Raw genomic sequence first — 27,236 nt, 5'->3', positions numbered from 1 at the left:
AACTCAAACATTAACTCTAAGTCTGGATTTATTGATGAAGACTAGAAATGACTGGGGGCTTTCTTAATAGCTCACTGGGTAAAGAATCCGACAGAGGAAACACAGGTTTGATCCCTAGTTTGGGGAGATCACCTGGAGGCGCAAAATGGCAAGCTATTCTAGTATTCTTGCCTGAAAAATGCCATGGACAGAGGAGCCTGGCAGGCTACAGTCCAAAGGATCTCAAAAAGTTAGATATGATTGAGCGACTAAGCACAGAGATGATGCGGGTCATTCAATAAGCATATAGATTTGTAAGTTCATTCTTTGAACAAGACTGGAAAGATTGAAGTGCTTAATAGCAAGTGGTTTAAATATTGACTGTATGTCTCAGGTCAATACAAAGGACTTCAGGCCAGGACTTAGAGAAACACCATTTCTAGACGTGGGTCTAGGAATCAGAGATCTCAGAGTCAGTAAAGTAAGCCTTAGAGAAAAAATAACTAGGATTGTAAGTCTATGTGGTCATAGAATAGAATGTGAAAGAGTAAGACTCGTTGATGTAGTAATTTTACCTAATTAAAGTTTTCTTATCCTTACTTTAAAAGATGCTATGAAGCTGACTCAGTTGGAGTTTATAAGGAGTTTGGAATACATTTGAAAAAGGCTATTGAAGAAGATTATCACTAACAATGTAGATTTTGTGACATAATTATTAGTGCTCACAACAACAATGATTATAATATATCACTCAACTCTTTGTTATAGTCCAGATTGTTCATCAGAATATTGTTCCTCCTTTATCATGCAAAATAATGGAGATGAAAAGACAGGAACAACGCCACCAGCATCAGTTTCCTGTCATGAAAATCAACTACAACACATCAGGGAGTAACCAAAGGCATGTTCAAAATAACGGTTCATATTGTCTATTGTTAAGGTGGAGAGACAATGCAAAAACAGCTAATATTTAAAACAGTGATCCAAGTGAGATATTTAAAAACCTGTAACATGAGTGCCAACTAGTTTTCAGACTATGCGTTAGAAAGAAAAGAGAAATTACTGCACAACTGATCACATAGGAACTGAAGCTCTTTTCTTGCCACATCAATCATTACACAAGCCTTCAGAAAAAAACATGCAGCAAAAATTAGAAAGAAATTAACTGCAGAGGACAATTGAACTCAGTTGTGCATAGTAAAAACAAAACAACAACAAAGAAAACAAGTAAACAACTGATAAAATAAAACAAAAAGAAAATATTAGAGAAAAGGAAGGTATGACTGAAGACACAGTTGGTGGTGACGACTTCACATTAGAGAAGAAACTATTATTCTCATAGTCAATGAACAAAGAAAAACTGGAACTGAATTTAAAGACATACTGAGTTGAAGAGTTTGATAGGAGGGAATCAATAATTCGAGGATCTCAAAAAGAATGTATTTCAACTGCAAAAGCTGTGTGAAGTTAAGAAAGCAGTCAAGAATAATCTCAGGGTAGAATTCTAGAAGTTATATGTGATTAATAATATATAATTCTTCAACACCCAAAAATTTATTGTCAAACTGCAGTAAGTAATTTAGACATGGTTCAGAGAAAAGAAAAAGGGATATTACATAGTGAGAGGTGTAAGAGACACAACCAGCACATTTCAGAAAATAATATATCAGAAACGTCTATACTAAAGAAAATTTTGTGAAACTAAATGTTGGTCATGCTGAAAGAGGTGCTTTCCAGCTAGTTTGTCATTCTGTGACTCTGCCACAGTGCCCTAACTTGAAGAGAGCCAGTACTGAGGCAAAATTAGGTATCTATCTATTAGCCAAACTGGTACCTACCCAATAGCCTTTGGGATGATCTCAAGGCAGCTACCAAGTAAGTACACCAATACCATATTGGACAATCCAGTCAATTTCCTCTCAAATGGGTGATCAGAAAATAAAGAATAATAGTGAAATAGGTATAATAGTAGATGCAAAATATATAGCCACAGAGAGATAGGAGAAAAAGAATTAGAAACACAGTTCAGTTCAGTCACTCAGTCGTGTCCAACCCTTTGTGATCCCATGGACTGAAGCACGCCAGGCCTCCCTGTCCATCACCAACTGCCGGAGTTTACCCAATCTCATGTCCAGTGAAATGGTGATGTATTCCAACCATCTCATCCTCTGTTGTCCCCTTCTCCTCCTGACCTCAATCTTTCCCAGCATCAGGGTCTCTTCCAATGAGTCAGCTCTTCGCATCAGGTGGCCAAAGTATTGGAGTTTCAGCTTTAACATCGGTCCTTTCAATGAACATTCAGGACTGATTTCCTTTGGGATGGACTGATTGGATCTCCTTGCAGTCCAAGGGACTCTCAAGAATCTTCTCCAACATCACAGTTCAAAAGCATCAATTCTTCAGTGCTCAGCTTCCTTTATAGTTCAACTTTCACATCCATACACGACCATTGGAAAAACCATAGCCTTGACTAGCTGGACCTTTGTTGGCAAATTAATGTCTTTGCTTTTTAATATGCGGTCTAAGTTGCTCATAACTTTCCTTCCAAGGAGTAAGTGTCTTTTAATTTCATGGCTGCAGTCACCATCTGCAGTGATTTTGGAGCCCCCAAAATAAAGTCTGACACTGTTTCCACTGTTTCCCCATCTATTTCCCATGAAGTGATGGGACCAGATGCCATGATCTTAGTTTTCTGAATGCTAACCTTTAAGCCAACTTTTTCACTCACCTCTTTTACTTTCATCAAAAGGCTCTTTAGTTCTTCTTCACTTTCTGCCATAAGGGTGGTGTCATCTGCATATGGGAGGTTATTGATATTTCTCCTGGCAATCTTGATTCCAGCTTGTGCTTCTTCTAGCCCAGAATTTCTCATGATGTACTCTGCATATAAGTTAAATAAGCAGGGTGACAATATACAGCCTTGACGTACTCCTTTTCCTATTTGGAACCAGTCTGTTGTCCCATGTCCAGTTCCAGCTGTTGCTTCCTGACCTGCATACAGGGTCTCAAGAGGCAGGTCAGGTGATCTGGTATTCCCATCTCTTTCAGAATTTCCCACAGTTTATTGTGATCCACACAGTTAAAGGCTTTGGCATAGTCAGTGAAGCAGAAATAGATGCTTTACTGGAACTCTCTTGCTTTTTTGATGATCCAGTGGGTGTTGGCAATTTGATCTCTGGTCCCTCTGCTTTTTCTAAAATCAGCTTGAACATCTGGAAGTTCACAGTTCATGTATTGCTGAGGAATCGCAGAGAGAAACACAAAAAATGGCTGAGTCATAAGAAAGAAGAGTCACCAGAATAAGAAGCCACCCTCTTTCTGTGGCACTTGCAGGCTATGGGGAGCGTGTGGGTGGGGGGTGTAATCAGTTGCTCACTGAGATTACTGATCAAAACTCAGTGATTTGGGATAATCTGCAGTATCTGCAATGTAACTCAGAAGTATGGTTCATGTCAGGAATCAAGTTCTTAATGAATTTCTAAATTGCAAAATAGAAGTGGTCCAAGAATCATGATATTTGGATCCTATGCAAATTCTGCTTGCTGGACTATTCTCCAACATAAAATTGACGAGTGGGTTGCATACTCACTTAGATCCAGTCCTTTCACATTTTCTAAGAAAATCATCAGTACTTTGAAAAAATATGTCATCTAACATATATTAATAAAAATAATGTTCAGTTCAGTTCAGTCGCTCAGTCATGTCTGACTCTTTGCGACCCCATGAATCGCAGCAGGCCAGGCCTCCCCGTTCATCACCATCTCCCAGAGTTCACTCAGATTCATGTCCATCAAGTCCGTGTTGCCATCCAGCCATCTCATCCTCTGTCGTCCCCTTCTCCTCCTGCCCCCAATCCCTCCCAGCATCAGAGTCTTTTCCAATGAGTAAACTCTTCTCATGAGGTGGTCAAAGTGCTGGAGTTTCAGCTTTAGCATCATTCCTTCCAAAGAAATCCCAGGGTTGATCTCCTTCAGAATGGACTGGTTGGATCTCCTTGCAGTCCAAGGGACCCTCAAGAGTCTTCTCCAACACCGCAGTTCAAAAGCATCAATTCTTCGGTGCTCAGCCTTCTTCACAGTCCAACTCTCACATCCATACATGACCACTGGTAAAACCATAGCCTTGACTAGATGGACCTTAGTCGGCAAAGTAATGTCTCTGCTCTTGAATATGCTTTCTAGGTTGGTCATAACTTTTCTTCCAAGGAGTAAGCGTCTTTTAATTTCATGGCTGCAGTCACCATCTGCAATGATTCTGGAGCCCAAAAAAAATAGTCTGACACTGTTTCCACTGTTTCCCCATCTATCAGTAAATGCAATGGTTAAATATATTTCAATATCAGTTCAGTTCAGTTCAGTCGCTCACTCATGTCCTACTCTTTGCGACCCCATGAATCACAGCATGCCAGGCCTCCCTGTCCGTCACCAACTCCCGGAGTTCACTCAAACTCATGTCCATCGAGTCAGTGATGCCATCCAGCCATCTCATCCTCTGTTGTCCCCTTCTCCTCCTGCCTCCAATCCTTCTGAGCATCAGGGTCTTTTCCAATGAGTCAACTCTTTGCATGAGGTGGCCAAAGTACTGGAGTTTCAGCTTTAGCGTCAGTTCTTCCAATGAACATCCAGGACTGATCTCATAGGCAGATATTAATTTTTATTCATATGCTAAATCAGGTGTTTGAAGCATAATCATCAAAAGTTATTATTAAGTGAGAATAATAAGTAAATCATATTATAGATTTGTAAGTATTGAGATATTAAAGGAAAAAGTAAAGTAAATTCATCGACATTGATGTTCATGGTAGCAGGTACTAGGCTGAGTGCTGAGTGAGTGCTCAGTTATTTTTGACTCTTTGTGATCCCATGGGTGGTAGCCCACCAGGTTCCTTTGTCCATGGAATTCTCCAGGCAAGAATACTGGAGTGGATTGCCACTTCCTACTCGGGGATCTTCCTGACCCAGGGGTCAAATCCACATCTCTTGAGTCTCCTGCATTGGCAGACGCGTTTTTTACCACTGTTCCACCTGGATAAAAAGAAATTTGCTTTCTTCTTAATGTGTTGTCTTATTCTGTAATACACAGAAGATATTTTATAATTATGAATACTAGAAAGAGTCACCTGAACCTAAAAATTAAGGAAAGAAAGACAATGTCTTGGTTAAAGTACATGTACATGTTTTTTAGTATGTTGGGGATTATCTGCTTCAATCCAACTTGAATATTAATTCCTATCCTTATAGTAGGCTAATGCATCTCAAGTTAAAGTACTGGTTTAGGACCTCCTCCCCAATTTGGCTAGATGTCCAGTGATGCAATATGGTTCTCAAGGTAATCTAGGTTCTTTCTAATAGAAATCTTGAAATGCTAGCCAGAGAGTTAATAGGGAGGGTGTCAAAATACTCTCAAGCTTTGATACCAACTAAAGACCAGAATAATTGGTAGATAATACACATATTAAACACTGTTTTCATCGCACAAAGGGAGTGACACTCTCTTCCTAGTCACCACCCCTCTTACCTGGTTACTGCTATAATCTAACCAGGCTCCCTGTTTACATTTGACACCCTGCAGTCTCTCTCAGCAGGACAGCCCAAAGCGAGTTTTTTTCAATTATAAGGATTATTTCACTTCTCTACTGCAAACTCTGTAACAGTTTCCCATTCCATTAAAAAGAAAAGCACCAATGGTACCAAGAAGATTTTACATGATCTTTTCTGCTCCATCACCCACTACCTTTTTCTTTGCTCACAGCATTGGAAACACTCCGGGCTCCTGTTTCCTGAGGGCAGTGTGCAAACTCTTACATTAAGATCACTAGCCCTGCTGTTCTCTCTGCTGGGAATTCTCTTGGGTCAAATACTATCTGCAGAGCTGAGGTCCCATCCCCTTCTGGTTTTATTTAAATGCTACCTTCTCAATGAGGCTTTTAATGAAAATTATTTTGTAAATTGTAACCAGCTCCCAGCACAATTCAGTCAGTCCTAATTTCCATTACCTTGATTCACCTTTCCTTTTTCTACAGAATTTTATATATTTTAATTTCAAAGTAATTCACTTATTTATTATGTATAGTGTTTACTGTTCACCTTTACCTACTAGGATATAAGCTCACAAAGGCAAAGTGAGCTTAGTGTGTTTTAATCACCAGTGTATCTCAAGTACAAAAATTTGTGCTTGGCATACAATAGGCACTCAAGAAATAGTTGATGAAAAAAAGCAAATGGGTAAATGCATCTTTTCTTCATGTTTAAATGAAATAAAAGGAAAGTGTAAATTTATTAAACTAGAGACAATCAGGCAAAGGTTTCTCAAGAGTATTTTTACAGCTTTTTATACAAATATGTTATCACTAGTATTCCAGGTTATCCCAGATAACCTGGAAAAGTCATTCCAACTTTCCAAAAGATATAGGTATGGCAGAGTTAGGTGGATAACTCTGTGCTCCCTCTGGTTGTTTCTAGGAAGAAACTGCCTACCAAGGATTACATTTTTCTGCTTTGTGATCAGTTCATGCCAATGGAATTTAAGTAAAATTATGTATATCAACTTCTAACCAAGGTGACTATGTAAGTGAGTGTATTTGTTTCTAAACCATCTCTTTACCTGTTTGTCAGTTGGGAATAGAGAACTCCCTACATAAGAAGATAGAATATCATCAGATGAAAAATCCTGGGTCCCTGAATCACTGCATGGAGGAAAGACACCCTACCAATTAATAATACCTACATTTGATTGCTATGTAAATGAAGTTACTTATCATTGAGAATTTATTGAATATAGTAGTTGGTATGACTTTAAATGCAAAAAATTATTTAGTTAGGCTCTAAAGTTGAGTATCACATATTTGCAGATGATCACTATTAATACAAAATTCTTGGTCTTATAGAATTTCACAGTTCAAATGTCCAGTCAGAAAAATCTAACTTCCCAGAACAAATCATTATTGCTGAATGACATTTGCAGAGTCAAATATTTGAGGAAGCTATTCTAATGCATAAGAAATATAAAGTCTGCTTTTACAACCAGAATTTATTTATAATGTAATTATAAGAAAAATGTAGCAGATGAACTAGATGAGTGTGGGTAGAAGTACTTGCTAAAGGCTTAAACCACAGTTAGTTCATATGAATGACTAATAAAGGACTATATAAAGAAACTATGGTATGAAAGAAGAATCTCTAGTTTGTGATTTTGAAGACAGAGTAGTTCCATGTCACTCACAGCATTAGAAGAAAGTGATATATCATTAAAGATTTGTGACATCAAAGAGTAAAAAATAAATACTGAATTTCAGGAGTCAAGTTTATTTTCAATAGAGATATTGCAATTTTATAAGGAGAAAGAAACTTATTTTTATGGCAATTTCCAAAGAATGAAATTAGTCTGGGATGGCAGAGGGCTGTTATAGTGATGACAAGAAAAGAGAGGTGGAGTTCAAGGACTTGAGTGGAAAGAAATAAAAAGAAAGAAGGAAATAAATAGGTGAAAAGTTCCCTGTAAAACCAAAAGCATTTGAGTTCTCAGTATCTTAGATCTGGGGCATGTGTGCTATGCCGCCTCAGTCCTGTCCGACGCTTTGTGACCCTGTGCACTGCAGCCTGCCAAGCTCCTCTGTCTGTGGGATTCACCAGGCAAGAACACGTGTTGATTGCCATGCCTTCTTCCAGGTGGTCTTCCCAACCCAGGGATCGAACCCATGTCTCTTACATCTGCCTGCATTGGCAGTTAGATTCTTTACCACTAGCGCCACCTGCAGGGGTCCCCAACCTCTGGGTTGTAGACCAGTACCTCCTGTCAGATCTGCAGTGGCATTAGATTAGAAACAGAGTGCACAATAAATGCAATGCACTTGAATCATCCCCAAGCCATCTCCCATCTCTGGTCCACAGAAAAATTTTCTTCCATGAAACTGGTTCCTGGCACCAAAAAAGATTGGGGACCTCTGATATAGGGAACTCAAAATTAAGTTTTTATGGGATAAAATATCTTCAGCGGTATACTCAAATTTTGATAAATGCAATAAAATGCGTGTATCTTCACAGTATTTTTTTGCTTTATAATGATCTGATCATGTCCCCAGTGCATTTTGGTTTTTTTTAACAAGTGGTACATTCTATGTTTTATTGTAATTGTATGCTTATTTATGTCTCTTACTCTGGAATGCAGCATCCTTCTATAAATATAATAGGTGCTTAGGATGCATTTTAAAAATACATTTGTAACTGAATGAGAAGATGTGTAAATAGATGTGAGACTCCAAGAACATGTGCAAAAAGAACTAATAACAGATAACATTCTCAGATGGATGTAAAGAAAATTTGGAAACCCATTCTTCAGATTCTAATCTAGGTGCCTTCACTTTCTGAGTCTCAAAATTTTAAAAGAAAGAACTAGGACAATTGTAAGATATTACTAGTTGTCATAATAATTGATGAATTAATTCTTCTTGAAAATTCAGAATTAAAAAAATATGTATTTATTCCTTAAAGTGAATCTATGCTATCTTCCTCAACAAGACTATCAACTTACAATCTAAATATCAAGACATGAAAATATTACTGCTCCATATCCTCATTTAGAGTCAATTAAAAACATTCTTCCATTTCTGAATAAAAAAAAATTAAAAAAAAATGTCCTGTCTGTTGAAGCTAGGGAAATTGACTTCACAGCTGACTGACTGGTTCATTCAGCAAGAAATCGGTCAACTTTCAAAGATCTGAAGAAATGCATTTTGCACAGTGCCAAGAATCATAAAATTGCTGAGCCAACTGGGAGTTAAATAACTCAGGCAAATTAGAGCTGGTTTAGAAAAATAAGAACTGTTCAAATCTTTACTGAATCTCTCCATCTAAACTATGTCTAACACTTGGGCCCATTTCACTGAATTTTCTAGAGTAGACTTTCTTAGAGTCACAAATATTCTGTCTTAACTGTCTTTCATAGTCTATGATTTTTGCATGGTCATCTGCTTTTGATTTCCTTCCCATGTTCTGTCAAGCTAGCTCACCTTTTCAGTGGACATGTTTCCTTTTTCTGCCTTCAAGGGAAGGGAATGCTTGGTGTTTGTCAAGAATATTATGACTACAATGTAGGATGTGCCTCCTACCAGTTGGGGTTCACTGTAAACTATCTTCTGCTCTGTCCTGCTAGGAAGTGGAGAGGAAGTCTGCCATTTATACTATTTAATATATTTTCTGTAAATGTGTAGAAATGCCTGTTTGATGTTCTGAAGGAAACTACCTTGATGTTTACAGAGGTGAGATAAACTCCTTGATGAAAGAAACCACATTCAAGAAAGCATCCTATGAGAGGAAGGCAGCTGGTTTATTTACATGAAGATCAAAGAAATTTCACAGGAGTTGAAACTACCTATTTTTTTTCCCCCGAGTGATTTACAAAGAAAAATCTTCATGGCTGAAAGAGAGAATGGGTTAAGTCTTTAACGGCTGTATTTGGGGGGTTAAAAAAAAATGAGTCACAAACTAAAATAATATGCCTGTAAAATTTTTAGTTTTAAAAAATTTCTGTATTTTCTACACTGATCAACATTAAATTATAATGAAATAAATTAAAATTATAGTTCATTGATATTGTACTTGGTAATTTTTTAGAAATTACCAACAATTGGGCTTATTCAAAACACAAAGAAAGCTACACTTAACAAATAAATGCTATCAATGATTAAAGGCTTTTGTAATCAAAGCCAGGAGAGTATTGTACAGATGCCAGGATATTTTAATACAACCAGGAGAATTCCTCTAAATACCCAACACCATAATGATTTACTGCCTAACACAATATTCCTCTTTCTGGAATAGAATAGATGTTGCCCTCAAATGAGAAACTTAAGAGTGATGTTTCATGTGAGGGGAAAACCACACATTCTTAAATCATTAGCTGTTCCTTTCCTTTATGTAATTTACCTCCCTTTTCTCTCTTACTAAGGTTGACTGCGCTTTAAAGAATAGGCAGGGAGGCAAAAATACAATCAGCTTCAAAAATCACTTTGGCACAGCACTGCAAAATGCATCCAATTAAAACATTAAACAGTATGCTAATAATTATATTTCCTAATGTGCCTTTTCATCAAGGATTTAAAAGTCAAACTTGCAATTTCTCCATTATGGTTTGGACATCTCTAATCCTGACTGCTGGCAAAGCGCCCTCCCTTCCCTGTTCCTAATGTGTACTCAAAGTTCTAACTGAATTCGATGGACAATCTTTTTGCCTCCAAAATCAGCAAGACTTGGATTCTCTTTCAATTTCTTTTGCCTTTGTTCACTAGTTGGTGACTGGTTCTGGGTAATTTGTACGCAGAAGTTAGATCATTTTAAAATGTTCAAAATTTGAATAACAGTCTTTAAAAAATGAATACGCCTTTATGACTTTTTAGTCACAAGTGCTTAGCTTGAAGAACATTAGCAAAATTCTGCCTTCACAAGCCAAAGGTGATTAGCAAGGAACATAATTTAAGCATGGCAATTAGTGCTTTTAAGGTCCTTATAAACAACAGCAATCTCTAAAGAGATTATCTGTTTAAATACATGCTACTGCTCTCATGATGCTGAAGCTCCAATACTTTGTCCATCGATGTGAAGAGCTGACTCACTGGAAAATACCTTGATGCTGGGAAAGATTGAGGGCAGGAGGAGAAGGGGATAGAGGATGAGATGGTTGGATGGCATCACTGACTCAATGGACATGAGTTTGAGCAGACTCCAGGTGATAGGGAAGGACAGGAAAGCCTGGTGTACTGCAGTCCAAGGGGCCACAAACAGTCAGACAAGACTTAGTGACTGAACAACTGCCCTCATAACCCAAATATTTATATTCCCTTTACTTAACAGATATATGAAACTGTATTTGACTAAAGCACTGTACGTTGGGTCTAATTAAGCTAATTTTACTGAATAACGTTAACTTCTTCTATAATTATCCTGCCTATGGTCTTTACTCTCTTAGCACACCCTTTCTGATTTCTATAACTAGATTTATTTTATGGGGAGGGAGGAGGGAGGGGGGTTCAGGATTGGGAACACCTGTACACCTGTGGTGGATTCATGTTGATGTATGGTGAAACCAATACAATATTGTAAAGTAAAAAAAAAGTAGTAACTATCTGTCAATATATATATATATATATATATGAATATATGGGTTTTCTTGAAACCCCTTTACATGATTCAAACATTTAAAGAGTTACTAAGTTAGAATTCTTTATAACCACAGTTTTAAAAGCCCTAAATGCTTAGCTTGGAACTAAATGCTAAAGGCCTAAATCATCGAGAACCTAATTTCAAATATCTCTTTAACTGTCCATGTATCATTTAGCAAACTAAATAAACACTTGTTCCTAGTGTCTTCACTTTTAAAACAAAATGAATGACCTTAATATGCCTTTAAATATTAAGAACTATGCAGTTCAAGGAGAAGGCAATGGCACCCCACTCCAGTACTCTTGCTTGGAGAATCCCATGGATGGAGGAAACTGATAGGCTGCAGTCCACGGGGTGGCTAAGAGTTGGACACGACTGAGCGACTTTACTTTCACTTTTCACTTTCATGCATTGGAGCAGGAAATGGCAACCCACTCCAGTGTTCTTGCCTGGAGAATCCCAGGGACAGAGGAGCCTGTTGGGCTGCTGTCTATGGGGTCGCACAGAGTTGGACACAACTGATGCGACTTAGCAGCAGCAGTTAGCACGCAGTTCAAAACTAAAGCTTAATGTTGGGTACCTTGAGTTTCCTGATACAGTAAGTCACCTACGAATGAATGAGTTCCATTCTGAGAGCACGTTCGTAAGTCCAATTTGTTCATAAGTCCAGTGAAGATTCAGACATAACTGAAGCTCTTAGCATGCACACACATCAGCAAAGTTAGCCTAGGTACCCACGTAACACAATCAGCTATATAGTACTGTGTTGTAGTAGGTTTGTAATATTTTTGCAAAAATAATACATAAAACACAAACACAAAAATAAGGAAAGCATTTTTACCTTATAGTACAGTACCTTGAAAAGTACAGTAGCATAAAGGGGCTGGCATCGAGTGAACAGGCAAAAAGAGTTACTGACTGGAGGAGGGAGAGGAAGTGGGAGATGGTAGAGCTGAAGGATCATCAGCAACAGGAGATGGAGGGCAAGCTGCAGTTTCAGTCACGCCTGACATCAATGGCTTGGGTTCTGGTTCCTTGCTGAATTCAATTCAATCTACTCTTTTGAAAAAATGATCAAGTGATGTCTGGGTAGTACTGTACCAGATAAATCACCTCTGATTTTACACTCCCTTCTGGACATCCTGGGCTGGAAGTAAAGATACTGTACTGCTGTACTCCATACAACACTGTAAAGTACAGTATACAAGAGCACAACCCCTTATAGAGAATGCATGCATGAGAAAATGTATGCCGGACACATGAACTAACTTTTGTGATGGGACTTGCAAACGCACATTTGCATCTTTGAAAATTCAAACTTGAAGGTTCCTATGTAGGGGATTTACTGTACTTTATTAGTTAAAAACAATAATGCAGTGAATATTGAAGGTCTGCTTCTCTACAGGTCCTATGTCAGTAGAGACACAGGTTAATGGAAAGAAAAAGAAAAAAATGATACTACCTTCATTTATTCTTGTGTGGGAGTATTCTAAGTCACTTCAGTTGTGTCTGACTCTGTGTCCGACTCTGTAGCCCACCAGGCTCCTCTGTCCATAGGATTCTGGAAGCAAGAATACTGGCGTGGGTTGCCATGCCATTCTCCAGGGGACCTTCCCAACCCAGGGCTCGAACGTGCTTCTCTCACATCTCCTGCACTGGCTGGCAGGTTCTTTACCACTAATGCCACCTGGAAAATCACCCATTCACTCTTACATCTGTACAGTTTTTACCTGTCCATATACATTATCTTATTTGATGTTCCTAACAACGTATGAGATGGAAAGGAAAGCTATTATTATCTCCCATTTACGAGACAGTAACTTCAAAAAAGATCAAGTATTTATTAGAAAATTCTAGAGTGAGCAAAAAAGGCAGAACTAAAACTATGTAAGAAGTTATTATTGTCACATATTGATTAGTGGGCACTGTTCTTGAATGACATTCTTTCGGCCTCTCATCCTGAACCACATAATATTGTCCCACTGTGAAATAAGCATTACAATTTTGTATTTACTTCTAATGCATCTCAAAGGGAACCTTGTTTAATGATATAACATTTGTAAATCTCTTTGAATAAAGGAATCATTTAAATGCAAAGTACTCCTGAACATTATTCCCTTTACACTCCCACTGGGTACATAAAAATCAAATAGGGCTGACTGTGATCTTTTAGGGACATAAAAGCGACATGAATGGACTCTTTGCACCTTCCTGCACCACCCCCTGGTGACACTGCACCTCAGGCTGATTTCAAAGTGAGGTTATGCTGCCCAGGCCACAAGTCCTCCATAGAGCATAGCAGGGGAAATTGACAAGCTGAAAACCTTTCCTAAACCTGCACTTGGTCTCAAATCAGCAGGTGTTGGGAATTAGTTTTTCACACAGCTTGAGCAAATGATTGGACAGAGATCAGACTTGCACAGGAGGGGAAATCATCACTCTCGGAATCAGAAATGATGCTGCGTGACCAAAAAAGAGAACTCTGTACAACTTCACTTGTCCTGCCGCCACGGGACATTGTAGGCACCTTGCCTTCTCTTTTCCTCTTATGTACTACTGCCAGTTTCAACATAGGCTGTGAAGATGTTGATCAAAAAATCTGGTATTGGTACCCTAATGGGTTTACTGCTTGAATTTATTTATTTGATAAACCAAACTTCCCCAAATCTTACTCTCATTAATCCCTTACTTGATTAAGTACCCCTTCACCTATCCAATATTCCCAAACTTTAGTTTAGCATGTTAAAACTTCACAAGCAGTGCCTGAATTTTCTGTTTTAGCCAGTCTGTTTAGTTGGTGTCCTTAATAATTCTAAAGGATTTCTCAGACTAGCCCTATATGTACTTCTTCTTTGCCTGCATACCAAATCTGCAAAATCCCGCTTAGACACATCAGCATGTGTGTGCTTAGTCATGTCCAACTGAGCGACCCCATGGACTGTAGCCTTCCAGGCTCCTCTGTCCATGAGACATTCAGGGCAAGAATATTGAAATGGGTTGCCCTTTCCTTCCTCATAGACACAATAGGGAATGACATATTTTAAAATTATGGATGTAAAATTTATGTCATGAAAAGTGTGAGACTTACATGAAAAACTAAATGAGTTTTGATAAACATGAACATCTTGTAAACAACACCCCCAAACAAGATAAAGGACATTTCTCCTATCCAGAAAGTTCTTGACCAATAAATCCCCATGAATTACAATTAATTATTCTAATTTTTATTTGTATAGATAATTTTTTCCTGGTCAACAGCTTTATGAAAATGAAATCATACAGTATGTACTCTTCTGTGTCTGGCTTCTTTGCAATTTCATATAAATCCTAGATACCATTTATCAGGTTGAGAAATCTCCCACTTTTGGTTTGTGAAAGGCTTTTTTATCACGATTGCAGTTTGAATTTTCTCAAATGATTTTCCTCATTATTCTGTCAAAATTTTTATCAATTTAAAGAAATACTAAACCTACCTTGCGTTTTCAGGATAAATGCAACTTTATAAAGTTTTTTGCTTTATTATTTTTTTTATACATTTTGAATTTGATTTTCTAAAATACTTTTTTAAGGTTATTGTTTTATTTATTTGTTTTGGCTGCCGTAGGCCTTCATTGTGGTGCATGGGCTTCACACTACAGTGGCTTGTTTTGTTGCCGAGCCTGGGCTTTAGGCATGTGGGCTTCAGTAGTTGCAGCATGTGGGCTGAGTTGCTCCCTGGTATGTGGGACCCTCTGAGACTGGGGATCAGACCTGTGTCCCCCTGGATTGGCCAGCAGACTCTTAACCACTTGTCCACTGAGGAAGTTCTCTAAATCATTTTTACCTGTTGTATAAATATTTGAAAGTGATCTATAATTTTTTTTCTTGTATTGCCCTAGTTTGGTTTGGTCTCATGACAATGCTAGGGTCACAAAATCAGTCAGGATGTGTTCCTTCCCTTTTCTTCCATTTACTGAAATATATTGTGTAAGATTGTTATTATTTCTTCCTTAAATGTTTGATGGGTATCACTGCTGCTGCTGCTGCTAAGTCGCTTCAGTCGTGTCCGACTCCGTGCCACCCCATAGATGGCAGCCCATGAGGCTCCCCCATCCCTGGGATTCTCCAGGCAAGAACACTGGAGTGGGTTGCCATTTCCTTCTCCAATGCATGAAAGTGAAAAGTGAAAGTGAAGTCACTCAGTCGTGTCCGACTCTTAGCGACCCCATGGACTACGGCCCATACGGCTCCTCCGTCCATGGGATTTTCCAGGCAAGAGTGCTGGAGTGGGGTGCCATTGCCTTCTCCGGATGGGTATCACTAGTGGTATCCTATTAGCTTAGAGTCTTCTTTGTGGAATGGTTTTTAATTCCTACTTCATTTTCTTTAGTAGATATAGAGTAATTTAGATTTTTTATTTACTTTTGAGTCAGTTCTGATAATATTTAATTTTCAAAAAAGTTTTGGTTGCATCTAAGCTAGTTAATTTACTGGCTTAAAGCTGTTCATCATCTTCCCTCATCTTGGTTTTGCTGTTTACAACATGCACAGATGCCTCCGTTTTAATTATGAGATTAGTAACTTACATTTTATTTATCTTTTTATTGATCAATCTAGCAAGAGGTTAATCAATCTTTTTTCAAAAAAATATTTTTCACTTTTCTCAAAGTTGTCCATTTTCTGTTTCACTGATTTGTACTTTTAATATTATATTCTATATAATATTATTTTCTTCTATAAATTTATATTTAATTTGCACTTCTCTTTCTAGTCTCTTAATTGGAAGCTTAAGCTCTTGGTTTTGAGTCTACTTTCTTATCTAATTTAAGCATTTAAAGTATAATGTTCCTCTAAAATTTGTTTTAATTATAATTCAAACCATATATATGTATGTATATATATATATATCATTCAGATATTATATGTAATACAACCAAAACACACTTTGTATTTCATTTACATAAATTCAAAAAAAAATATTTTCCTTGTGATTTCTCTTTAGTCTTTCAATTTCTAAGAATATAAGTCAATTTCTTATAATAAAAACCTTTTTATAAATACACAGATATTCTATTGGTTCTTATCTGTAGAGATTTCTTATTCATATACATTTTGATAATTCTTATAAACCACTGATAGACTAAAGAGGAATCACAAGGAAAATAGTAATTTAAAAAATTTTTATGTAGCTAAAATAAAATTATATTTTAGTTGTATTAAATACAGGGTGATTATAGGGAAACAAAATTTTAGGAATTAGTTTTCTGACCTGATTCTGAGGTTTCCAGAATGGCTATCTAATCTGGTTAGATTTAAAGACACTAATGTCTCTGTTTCTGGAGATTCCCAGGTGGCTCAGTGGTAAAGAATCCACTTGCCAGTGCAGAAGACACCAGGGGCACAGGTTCCATCCCTGGGTTGGGAAGATCCCCTGGAGGAGGAAATGGCAGCCCACTCCAGTATTCTTGCCTGGAAAATCCCATGGAGAGAGGAGTCAGGTGGACTGCAAAGAGCTGGACATGACTGAGCATGGATACATATGCACAAAATGTCTCTGTTTCTAGTAGTAAATAGAGCACTGATAGTTCATGGCATGTTCTAGCCATAGAGATAAGCCAAATATCACCACTGGATGCTCCTAATCAAACACTTAGAAGAAGCAAGGATCTAAATGATATATATCACGTTTGAATATGTTTGTCAAACTAACAATTAAAATGAAATTGACTGCTAGTTCCTAAAATTTCTGGACAAAGCTGGGAGGTAAAAGGATGTGCTCAGGGGTTAGAATTCTCAAGTAACATAAATGAAGTGAAAGCTTCCCTGTGTGCCCTGAAAGAAACCTTTACCACCTGTAGCCCCAGGATTGAGACTGCTGAAAACCAAATCCAAACTCTCATCCTGTGAGTGGCTGGGTTGCAACCCAAATTGAAGTCCCAGCCTCACAGGTTATCCGCTTTAATCAAGTGAGGGCACTATTGGGAAGGGATGGGATCCTCAAAGTTGGGGAATCTGGATGTATGAGAAGAACCTGATGAAGCTGGAGATGCTGAGCCCCTAAAATCATGAGTTTTTTTTTTACCAATAGAAACACCTTCATCCTATCCCCCCCAAAATCTGAGAGAATTAACCCTGCATTGCCTGAAGAAACTATAATGGCCTCCCCTGAAGCAGTTGCTTTGCAAAACGATGTTAATTCTCCTCAGGACTCATCCCCAGGACCCCTCTTTGCTACTAGAACAATAACTAGATTCAGGGAGCCCAGCAGGTACAAAGTGATACCAGGAAGATATGTACTAAAAATAATGACTTGAATTTTTTAATTCATTGTTGTTATTCCGTTGCTCAGTCATGTCCAACTCTTTGTGATCCCATGAACTGCAGTATGCCAGGTTTCCCTGTCCTTCACTATCTCCCAGGGTTTGCTCAAACTCATGTTCATTGAGCTGAGAATACCATCTCATCCTCAGTCACCGCCTTTTACCCCTGCCCTCAATCTTTCCCAGCATCAGGGTCTTTTCCAGTGAGTCAGCTCTTCACATCAGGTAGCCAAAGTATTGGAGCTTCAGCATCAGTCCTTCCAATGAATATTCAGGGTTTATTTGCTTAGGTTTGACTGGTTGGGTCCCCTTTCTGTCCAAGGGACATTTAAGAGTCTTCTCCAGCAGCACAGTTAGAAAGCATCAATTCTTCAGCACTCAGCCTTCTTTATGGTCTAACTCTCACAACTGTACTTGACTACTGGAAAAACCATAGCTTTGACTATATGGAAGAAATGCAGAAAATATGTATGGAAATGGATATTAAAGGAGTGGTATAATGGTGGAAAAAAACCATGAAATTAGATCAGAATAAATGTATTTCTGTGAGCCCGATATGCAGAGATGCTGTCTTTAACATTCAATGCAACTCAGGGAGTTAGAAAGTGGTCTAATTAGTCAGTTGATTGGTTGGTTGGTTGGCTGAAACATGGACCAAAAGGTAGCCCACAGTAAATGAATTAGAGATGCCAGATGGGCCTTGGTTTACTATAGAGGAAAGGATTCAAAGATATGCGGAGCTTGGAATGTTGCAGTAGATTTGTCATTTGAGACCTACTCACCCACCTTCAGAAGACTCAGAAGACATAATTTTCCCCATGAGTGTAAGAAAAATATTTTAAGCATTCTTGAAGAATTCTAAGATGGCTGTTCTCTGTAGGCCAGATCTCACAGTGGGCACTGTGGTTACTGAAATGGGAAACAAGGATTCTTGAGTAGTGGAGGCCAAGTGGTCACAACTGCTAATTGCAAGGTGGGTAGTAGATAACCACAATGGACAGAAGAGTCAAAGCAACACGTGTGGCAGATATGTTATTGTTTAAAAAAAAAAAAAAATTCACTCTACTCCTTACAACATTCTCCTCCTTGGGTCCATCCTGTGAGACTATATTTCCCCCCCAAACCTTCTCACACTTGGAAATATGACTTATCTTGACCACTGTAATTTGAGTGGACATGCCATGTATTCTTTCTAAGCAGAAGCTTTGAAACTATGGTGTGGGTCTTTTGTACCTCTTTTTCGCCTGTCACAGGAATGGCTCTATTCTAGAGAGGGGCTCTTCCTTCACCTAGCCCCCAGTGTGAAGGGGTATAGACCAGAGACATGCAATGAAAACACAAATTATGCTTTCATTTTTATGAGCTACTAGACTTCAGATGATATTTTTTTACTCTAGCACAACCTCGTAAAAGCTGACTGTTACTCTGTGGAGTGCCATATGATAGCTAGAGATCATGTTTGGATCTGAAATACTTAGTGGTGTCTTTTAAATACAATACAAGGTTTTTAATAAAATATTAAGTAAATTAAAAGTATAACAAATGAATTAAACTACATATTTTAAAAGGATATATACAAATTCATTAAATATATCAAATACATTACTACATTTTCTTGGGGGAACTAAGGAGAGTGTGAATGGAGAATAGGGATAAAAAGATATAAAATAATAAATGAATAGTAACCTATGTGTGCACATGTTCATGTATATAATACATAATCATTGAAAAGATGAAAAATGTAAAAAATGTGAATAATAACAAGAGAAGTACAATTAACTCCAAGCTTTGCTCCTGAGGATCAAAAAAGGAACAAACACAATTATTAAAGAAAGGGAAAAAACAAATTTTAGAGACGTTAGTAGAGGAGAATGCTTCACCAAGTAGGCAGATATTTAACAGTAGCAAATGCCATGAAAGGTCAAAGTAGAAAGGAATTGACAAGTGACTATTTGTTTTGCCTCTTATAAACTCACTAGCGCAATCCTATGCTTCTGTAATTGCAGGTATTATGAAAGCATGGGGCTGATTTAGAAGGGAAATTGAAAGCAGTTTTTCAGGAAACAGTGTAATTGCATCTATCCCTCCCTCCTAACCTTTTGCAAGAGAGGAGAAGATTTGACAGCTTTAATTGTGTATCTAAGCTGGAAAAAAATTCTTTTCACGGACTTTGTGGTGACAGCACCTTAGAAGTGTTGGCCAACTTACAAGGTGTCGTAGAAAATCCCTTTGTCATTCAACAAAATTTGTCAGATCACTTTCTGTCTACTCTTTGAGAGATGATGGTTGTCTTACTCTAGAACATGCAACAGTTATTTTTAAATAAGCTTTTATTTCCTTGCTGTGCTTTTTTATTTACTGAGCCCAGTGGAATAGCTTCTGCCAGCTCAGTGAGGTGTACCTAGCAGGTAAGGACTGGCTTCAGTTGCGTTGTATTCTCCAGGTGTGCTGCATGTCCTTGGCTGAATATTGGAGGACAGAACTTCTGCACAGTGATGTCGGTAGCTTTCCCTTGTTTCTGATTTCATATTTACCTAAAAGAATTGAATTTGTGGCAAAATAAAATGCTGTTCTGTAGTTTGTCTCGAGATGCCTGTGATCCAAATTTTCAGTGGCTACATTATTCTACAATTTTTATGACCTTAGAACTTCTGGATATGACATATGTTTATCTCTCCTCATGCTTCTTTTATTGGAAAGGTGTTGGGGAGCTTGTGCTAAGGAAGTAGAATCTAAATTTCTCAAACACTTTTGGTTGTGCAGTCTCAACAGGAAAAATGTATGAGAGAAAGGAAGATAAGAAAATAATACATAAACCAGAGAAGATGGTTATTTTTAAGATTAGAATTGAGAAATTTTTAAATCATTAAAATTTTAAATAATGAAAGTAGACTATTGCATTGGAATAGGTTGAAGGATATAGGCACTTAATTCTGAACCTCAGCTCACTTCCACTTCTCTCAAGTTACATTGTGTGTTATGGAAATTAGTTTGAGTTCAGGATAAAATAAAACTTTCCTAAAGTTTGATCCAAAGAATAATAGCGTTAAGAGGCAACCTTTGAAATAAGAAGGAAAAACTCTGCCTACTATATTATTTTGGAGACTCCCAATGCATGTAAAAATACGTTATTAATAGAAGCTCTGAGATTAACTAATTTAAAGGAACTTGTTTAATTTGACTTAATATAATCTTTACAGTCTTATTTGATCCCATAAAGTTTTTTTTTTCCTATAATAGCTATTAATTTGTCTTGGAAATAAGACTTTTAAATAGCATTCTTTGGTAAATATTGCAAAGGTATTTGCATGTTAAATTTTTTAAACTTGATGAGTACAATGCTTAACATAATATTCATTCTGTAAATATTTATTGTAAATTTAAAGCCAATGAATTTATTAAGAATTAAATGCCTATATCCTTCAATCTATTCCAATATAATAGTCTACTTTCATTATTTAAAGTCAATAGATTTATCTTATTTCAGTTGGCTATCTAAATTAATAACCTCAGTTATGCAGATGACACTACCCTTATAGCAGAAAGTGAAGAACTAAAGAGCCTCCTGATGAAAGTGAAAGAGGAGAGTGAAAAATTTGGCTTAAAGCTCAACATTCAGAAAACTAAGATAATGGCATCCAGTCCTATCACTTCATGGCAAATAGATGGAGAAACAGTGGAAACAGTGGCAGACCTTATTTTGGGGGGCTCCAAAATCACTGCAGATGGTGATTGTAGCCATGAAATTAAAAGATGCTTACTCTTTGGAAGAAAAGCTATGACCAACCTAGACAACATATTAAAAAGCATTACTTTGCCAACAAAGGTCCATCTAGTCAAGGCTATGGTTTGTTCAGTAGTCATGTATGGATGTGAGAGTTGGACTATAAAGAAAGCTGAGCCCTGAAGAATTAATGCTTTTGAACTGTGATGTTGGAGAAGACTCTTGAGAGTCCCTTGGACTGCAAGGAGATCCAACCAGTCCATCCTAAAGGAAATCAGTCCTGAATGTTAATTGGAAGGACTGATGCTGAAGCTGAAACTCCAATACTTTGGCCACCTGATGTGATGAGCTGATTCATTGGAAAAGCCCCTGATACTGGGAAAGATTGAAGGCAGGAAGAGAAGGAGAAAACAAAGGATGAGGCAGTTGGATGGCTTACCGACTCAATAGACATGAGTTTGGGTAAACTCCAGGCATTGGTGATGGACAGGGAGGCCTGGCATGCTGCAGTCCATGGGATTGCAAAGAGTTGGACACGACTGAGTGACTGAACTGATCTAAACAGCAGCTTAAGATAATTAGAGGAGGTATTATAATCCCTGTTAACAAAAGAGGAAATGAAGATTAGTAGCATAAGTATAATCCCAAATGTCATGCATTTAGTTGGTTGAATTAAGAGAGATTTTTTTTGTTTCAGTTGGTGATTTCTAGTGCCAGTGTCAATTTATTAGGCAAATATTCAGTTTATTTAATAGATTTTCACATTGTATTGGCTTTCCAGATGTCACTAGCAGTAAAGAACCAACCTGCTAAATCAGGAGACTAAGAGACATAAGATGGATCCCTGGGTTGGAAAGATCCCCTGGAAGGGCATGGCAACCCACTCCAATATTCTTGCCTGTAGAATCCCATGGACAGAAATGCCTGGCAGCCTACAGTACATAGGGTTGCAAAGACTCAGTTGCAACTGAAGCAACCCAGCACATACATGTATGAAAACACCCCCCAAATAATTTATACACTGTGTAAAACACCCCCAAAATAATTTTCAAAAACCAGATATTATGCTGTAACAATGTATACTGATAAAATAGAAGAATAATCAGAATTTTGTTCAGGTTTCTAGTGTATAGCCCTGGTATCAGAAAGAATTTAAGAGATAAGATGAAGTTAACATTCTAAATTAAATAAAAGGCAAATTCAGTTTTAACCACTGTTAGATTTTTTTTAAGTAGCAAAATGCTATAGTCATTGCATTAATTTTGGTATAAGACATAATGAGAATGGAATATACTCTCTTGCACTGAGCAATAAAAATGGCACTCAATTTTTTTAAGTGTGAATAAATATTACAATATATTCTAAAATTCCCAGCAGCATAAAATGACCTATAAATTGACGTAAATTCTATAAATGCCTACAATCTTACATATATCTACATCTTGCAGTGACCACACTCTCTAGAAATGAGCTCTAGCTCATAAGATTAGCAAATAGATAGTAAAAAGGAGTGGGAACAATCTGCTTAGGTATTCAGGTCTACATGTCAGCGCTGAAAGAAGGAGGGCCAAGGAAACACGGTGTATCCTGCTGAAAAGCATGTAGCTTGTCCACTTCTTTAGGAATCTTTGATCATTGTAGACCTGTTAAACACAATTTAAATCTGTATTTACCTTCATTATTACATCCCCAAAGGCCTCAATATTCCACTAAACTTTTACCATCCGTTAACAGATCTTCACTTTATTGTGGAGAAGAACCAACATTAGTCTAATATTATTCATGCCCTATGTCTTAATTTTTTCACTTCATGACCCTTGAACATTACATTAAAATGGAGCAAAATAGCATTAATTCTTTAAATTTAAAGCTAGAACTCTTGCCAAGCAAAGCGGCATCTGCATCAGTTTATTACAAGACCATTTCTATAAAGTTCAAAGAATCTAGCATAATATATACATCTAACAGGCATTTAATATTTTCATTTGCATTGAATGGTGAATGTGGCAGAATGCCAGAGGCTGTCTAATGTTCATGCTTCCACTCTTTCACTTTAATGACTAAACCACGTTAGCAAAGGCAACTTTGAAGAAAAAAAAAACAACTATATATTTCAGTGTCTTTTTTAACTTGGTGTATACAGTACAAGTTTTACCAATTTTATTAATGGTATATGAGAAGTTATGTATGACACTCAAGTTTAATCCTGTAAAAAAAAAAACAAAAACAAAGAAACAAACAAAAAAACTGGCCACATACTGCCCTGGTTTCTTTTCCATTTCTATGGCTGAGATAGAAGAAACTTGAAGCTGAGACTGAGACTTGCTGTCGAGGAAGGCAGATCTGTTCTTAGAGCCTTGAATTATGTATCAACTGTTAACGTGAGAGAGAAATAAACTACCTTAAGTCACTGTATTTTGGGATTTGGGGCTTCCCAGGTAGCTCAGACAGTGAAGAATCTGACTACAATGCTGGAGACCCAGGTTTGATACCTTGGTCTGGAAGATCCCATGGAGAAGGGAATGGCTACCCACTTCAGGATTTTTACCTGATAAGTCCCATGGACTGAGGACTTTGGTGGGCTATAGTCCATAGGGTCACAAAAAGTTGGACATGACAGTGAGTTACACATGTTCACAGCCTGACATAGTGTGTTGCATGGAAATATACTCAGAAAAGAAGATAGACACGGGTCATTCCTCCAAGTGCAGTATCAGTGATAGCAGGAGGAACAATAAGTTATCACTAATAAGGAAGACTTCCAACTATCCTATCATTTTGTGGTTTAAGAAGAGTATAAGTACTTTAATACTTAGTGTCAAGAAGTACTTCCTATCTGTGTGACTGTGCATTCCATTTAAATATTTGGTGCCTAAATTTCTACAATTTCTTAAATGAGTACAACTTCCGTGCAATGTTACTTTGAGGAATAAATAAATATCTGATAGGATGCATTAGTTAGACATTAATAGTCCCACTTTGCATGGAAGAAAGTTCAGGTTCAGAGTTATTCAGGGATACTTCACTAATAATTAGCATTGGTAGGCTAGAACTATAATCTTTTCTAATGTACTGCATTGCCTGTATACGATAGATGGACTGAGTTTCTTTCAATCTAGAGTATCTGGCAACCTGGGGATCCATGGACACATTTTCAGAAACATGTTATTTTTAAGGAGATTTAATTATTACCAAAAAGTGAAAAGATGGTTTATTAAATAAACTTACCAGTTAAGAGATTATGTCTTATGATCACATTTATCTTTGTATCTAATGTTATAGTATTTTGTTGTTGTTCCATTGTTAAGTCTCCTCCGACTCTTTGTGACCCCGTGGACTTTTGCCTTCTCCTTTTGCCTTTTGTTATGGCATCAGTTCAGTTCAGTTCAGTCTCTCAGTCATGTCCGACTCTTTGCAACCCCATGAATTGCAGCACGCCAGGCCTCCCTGTCCATCATCAACTCCCAGAGTTCACTCAAACTCATGTCCATCGAGTCAGTGATGCCATCCAGCCATCTCATCTTCTGTCGTCCCCTTCTCCTTCTGCCCCCAATCCCTCCCAGCATCAGGGTCTTTTCCAATGAGTCAACACTTCGCATAAGGTGGCCAAAGTACTGGAGTTTCAGCTTTAGCATCATTCCTTCCAAAGTACACCCAGGACTGATCTCCTTTAGAATGGGCTGGTTGGATCTCCTTGCAGTCCAAGGGACTCTCAAGAGTCTTCTCCAACACCACAGTTCAAAAGCATCAATTCTTTAGCGCTCAGCTTTCTTCACAGTCCTACTCTCACATCCATACATGACTACTGCATATAGTTAACTTAACGCCTTTAATTATATATTGTGTTAAATACATCACCTTTAAAAACTATGACAACTAGTACATTGAATTATTTTACCCTGTGGACACTTTATAGTGTTTTTCAAAAGGGATTTAATTTTTACTTAAAAACATGATTTAGTGTTACTGTCTCATAGGCAACTAATTGAGGCAAATAGTCTGGATGAATTAGATCAATGAGTTCCATCATCAGTAGTTTTTTTGTTTTTGTTTTTAATTTTGATTTTGTTATTTTATCTTGACATGTGGATAAATCATTCCATGACTCAAAGATTCTTGAAGTAACTATTTTGTCTGAAGCATATGGAGTTCAGTTTCAAGCTATAGGGCAGAGGATAAAAAGAATACTGTTTTAAAATTTATTGTGATTATATTGAATTTTAATAGTTCATTTAACTCAGGATAATTTGCTTCTTAGATTACTAGATAATGGTTTTGAGTATGAAGCAGTATTTTATTCTTTTCTGCATCCCATCATTTGCATAATGCCTGTAAATGGAAGACTGAGTAAATGAATGAATGGATAAGAGAGTGATACCTCATTAAAATACTCTTGCCTTGGGTTATTAGGTGCTGCTTCAAAAGCAGGCTGTGTATATAGAGCACACTCCCTTCTTTTTCTCACCCTACAGCTTTTTAGGAATTTTTAGATGGAGAGCCTGCTGCTATGTTTCTGAAAAAGCAATCTTAACTATGCTATGACTGTTCGCTATGTTCCAGAATCAGAGACTGCTATAGATTAAATGTCTGTCCCTGCACCAATTTATATGTTTAAACATAACCCTCAGAATGATGGTATTTGGAGGGTGCTACTGGGAGGTGATTAGATCATGAGGGTAGAGCCCTTGTGTATGGGATTAGTGTCCTTACATTAGAGATTAGATTAGAGATCCCAGAGAGCATCTTTACCCCTTCTTCCATGTAAGGTTACGGTAAGAAGACTATTATCCATGGACCAGGAAGCAAGCCCTCACCTAATGTTACATCTGCTGGTGGCTTTCTTTTGGATTTGCCCATCTCCAGAATTGTGAGAGGTAAACTTCTGCTGAGGGCATCCCTCCTGGCTCAGCAGTAAAGAATCCACCTGCCAATTCAGGAGACTCAAGTTCAGTCCCTGGGTTAGAAAGATCCTCTGGAGAAGTAACTGGCAACCCACTCCAGTATTATTGCTTGGGAAATCCCATCGACAGAGGAGCCTGGTGACTACAGTTCATGGGGTCACAAGAGTCACGACTTAGTGACTAAACAACAAACTTCTGACATCTGTTTATAAAACATCCAGTCTGTGGTATTCTGCTCTAGCAGCCTGAACTAAGACAGAGTCCGACCTTCATCCTACCACTGAGGGGAATATATTCCTTTCCCTCATGCATGCATATGTAACAGTTGGGACCCTTCCCTTTCTATAATAATTGGATGTTAATTTGAATCTTTGTTCACTAAAAACTGATGAACTATCTGTAGTGAAACAAAAAATCTAACAATTTTGCTCTACTTTCCTTACTCACAGAGTGACAGGAAAACAAAATAATAGAAATTTTTCTAAATCAAATATCTAAAACAATTAAAAATAACATAAAAGATATAGAAATGCATGTATACATTCAGTTCAGTTCAGTTCAGTCACTCAGTCGTGTTCAACTCTTTGAGACCCCATGAATCGCAGCATGCCAGGCCTTCCTGTCCATCACCAATTCCCGGAGTTCACTCAGACTCACATCCTTCGAGTCAGTGATGCCACCCAGCCATCTCATCCTCTGTCACCTCCTTCTCCTCCTGCCCCCAATCCCTCCCAGCATCAGAGTCTTTTCCAATGAGTCAACTCTTCACATGAGGTGGCCAATACATTAGTCTACACTTTTTGTATTGAAATATAGCTTTGCTTTTTTAATATTAGTAGGCAACACCTCAGATAGGTAAGAGAATTCCTGTTTTTCCTGAAAAGTTCTAAAATTTGCTGTTTAAATGCATTTTGATCAAAAGTTTCAAAACCTCTGGAAGCCAAATAAAATATTTCAAGCCTATCTGAGGGAATTAATTAAAACATACATTTTCACAAACTAATTGGATACAAAAAGATAACCATGAAGTCTGCAGGTATTTATCCAGAGGTGGTTCTCATTTCCTTTTTCTAAATGAGGTCCCCTCCTTTGCAGCAGAATACTATGCAGGACACTAAGCAATTTCTCCTACTATAAAGGATGTGCCAGATAAACAAGAAGTTGATATGTGCAGAAA

This window comes from Ovis canadensis, chromosome 23 (genome assembly GCF_042477335.2).
Source record: "Ovis canadensis isolate MfBH-ARS-UI-01 breed Bighorn chromosome 23, ARS-UI_OviCan_v2, whole genome shotgun sequence".
Classification (NCBI taxonomy): Eukaryota; Metazoa; Chordata; class Mammalia; order Artiodactyla; family Bovidae; genus Ovis; species Ovis canadensis.
The sequence above is the reverse complement of the archived record's forward strand: the minus strand, read 5'-3'. Positions refer to the sequence as shown.